Genomic DNA, 2,531 nt, shown 5'->3' on the forward strand with positions numbered 1-2,531 from the left:
CAGTCTTAGGTCCAGGTTCACTAAAGCAGTTAAGCACATGCTTAACTTGAACTATGTGCTTTCCTGACTTAATTTGGTAGCCATTGCAGTGGTGGGCCTTGTCAGGCTGAACTGGACCTCACTGAAATTCCCCACTTTTAAAAATAATCTTTAAATGTTTATATCGCAGAGCTGTAATTTTTAGTTGGGTCACTATTGGCTTCCTTATTACTTTTTCCTCTTGTAAGTCCCCTCTCCCCTCATTCATTTTGGACAGCCTCTTCCCATCTTGACTGACTTTTATTAAAGAGGCAGAATGTAGCCTTCTGTAGCCATGAAGCAATTGCGAAGGAATGAGGGAGAAGTTCTGTGTGTGGCCCATATCGGAGTTGATAGAATTGCAGTCTCTCTGTTCAGGGGAGTGCAGGGGTTGTTACTACTGGGAACAACCTACCCAAAAGGGGTTGGGGAGGGACAGGGAGTAGGCTGGGCTATAGCTTTGTCCCCTCATGCACTGATCAACCAGCAGAGCTGACCAGTGGCATTGGGGTAGAGTGGAGTATGATGCACCCCTTAAAGAGATGTGGCAGAATGCTCTTCTCCCTGTGCAGCCCAGCCGGTGGGCTTTCGGAATGCTTCCAAAGATGCCCTAGGGTGCTTCATTCAGGGATCCGGCAAGCAGGCAGAGTTGCTAGCAAGAGAGCTATTAGATATGCTGAAGCTCAGTCTTGACTGCACCCTGGCTTACATTCCTCAGCCCCGGCTCCACCAGACTAGGTCCCTCCTGTAACCTGTCCCTTTCTCTTTAGTTCCCTTCATTATACTACATGGGCACTCGCCCTTATTATGGGCTGTGGCTAAATGCCACAATCTAGCCCCAATTACTCAGAAGTGGGTTTTTTTGTTTGTTTTAATGTATTTTAAATTGTTTTACCTCAAGTGCATTGGTGAGGTGTGAAGGCTGAAATAGTGACCAGGAGCATTTTATAAATAAAACTGCCATTCGATTTTAGTCATTATCATTTTTTATGATCGTTTTATTAGCGAGTAACAGATTGTGTTTGCACTGCCCCTCTTTGGTTTGCATCCACAAAGATCGAGATTGCCCAAGAGCATTCACTCTGTCTGCACCCAATTGGATCCCTGCATGGAGAGCGTTCCCTCATGCATTTGCCCAAGTCTCAGCTTGATGGCTATGTCCTGGAGAGTAAAAATGAAGAAATAAGATACTATTTCAGTGCAGTCCCTGCCTTGGGTTTCTTTTCATTGACTTTTTAGAGAACAGACACATGTTCTGGACCAAAAGAGGCCAAATTCTGCTCTTCAACAGCCAATGGAACTGTTGTTTTTTAAAAGGAAAGTAAAACAAATGACTCCCTTTGGTAACCTGAGCACTCTGCAGGGGAGGTCTGAAAAGAACATACTCAAAGTGTCTCACAGGGAATGAAACACTTTGAAGAAGAGAGTGCTTTGTTCCTTCCTACAACAGCTAAACTGTGCCTATCCTTATTTCAAGTGGGCAAATGGGAATGGGGAAAGAAACATAGCCAAAGGATAGAGAGGGTTGGTTTTGAGAAAGGAAAGACATGCTGGGAAGGATCACAAACCTCATTCTGCCCAGATTCCTCAAATAACTGGAGAGCAGTGGTTCCCAAACGTAATTGAGTCACATACCAATTTCTTTACAAAACTGTTGTGAAGTGAATTGATGGAACATAAAGCTCATGTACCTCCAGTGGTAATGTGCCATTGTTTGGAAACCCCTGAATTATAGAGACTGCTTACAGACACCTTATTCTTGAATCCATGGGAAAGTGTTTTCTAATGGTTACAGCTGTGCCAGTTAGAATCATGAGTCCAGAGTGATTGTGATGCAAGAGCTAAACCCACGAGTCCTGACTGCCAGTCCCACCTCTCTCGCCACTAGACCATAATCCGCACCAGGACTGAGACTAAAGGTCAGAAGGTCTGACTCTAGTCCATGAACTCTAAATGCTACATAACACAGCCCAAGAGCCAGGAATAGGGTGTGCATAGGGAGTATGTGTTTAGTCATCTTTTGTGTGGATAGCACCCAAGTTCTCTCTTATACATGCTGCTGTACTTTTGGTGTCTTTCTCTCTTGCCAAAGCATTGAGGGGACTTGTCAAGGAATGTTTAGAATTTTCTGATTCCCATGGTGGTTCCCTCTGACCAGCAGTTGCTACTATGTGGATAGTCAGGCAACTAGATCCCTCTCATCTTGAAAGTCTGCAAAGGGTCCTATTGAACTCAGTGGGACTTCTCACAGGCATATGGGTCCACGCATGCAGCAGAGTTTGCAGGATTGTGGCTGAAAAGAGGGGCTGGACTAAAAATGTAGACTTAACGTCACTCATCATTCTCGTGTCAGATAAAGAAAAAGAGAGAGAGAGAATTCCAGGTTCAAAGAGTGGGCATTGGTTATATTGTACACGGATGACAATTAGGAGGGAGTTAGTTTGATTTCATTCTCCTTTTTTCCTTACCATAGTTCAAACCAAATACTACGACAGGTTCTTGATGAAAACTTT

The 2,531-nt window shown here is 44.2% G+C and overlaps 1 long non-coding RNA gene across 1 annotated transcript; it reads right to left on the bottom strand.

Moving 5' to 3' along the window:
* Positions 1-998: 998 nt before the first annotated feature.
* Positions 999-1,781, bottom strand: LOC120399915. The gene is made up of 2 exons (XR_005595399.1): positions 1,587-1,781; positions 999-1,179 (listed from the first exon to the last, which is right to left on the bottom strand). It is a non-coding gene; the product is annotated as an uncharacterized LOC120399915 (long non-coding RNA).
* Positions 1,782-2,531: the final 750 nt, after the last annotated feature.

The sequence above is a fragment of the Mauremys reevesii genome, linkage group 1 (assembly GCF_016161935.1).
Source record: "Mauremys reevesii isolate NIE-2019 linkage group 1, ASM1616193v1, whole genome shotgun sequence".
Lineage (NCBI taxonomy): Eukaryota > Metazoa > Chordata > Testudines > Geoemydidae > Mauremys > Mauremys reevesii.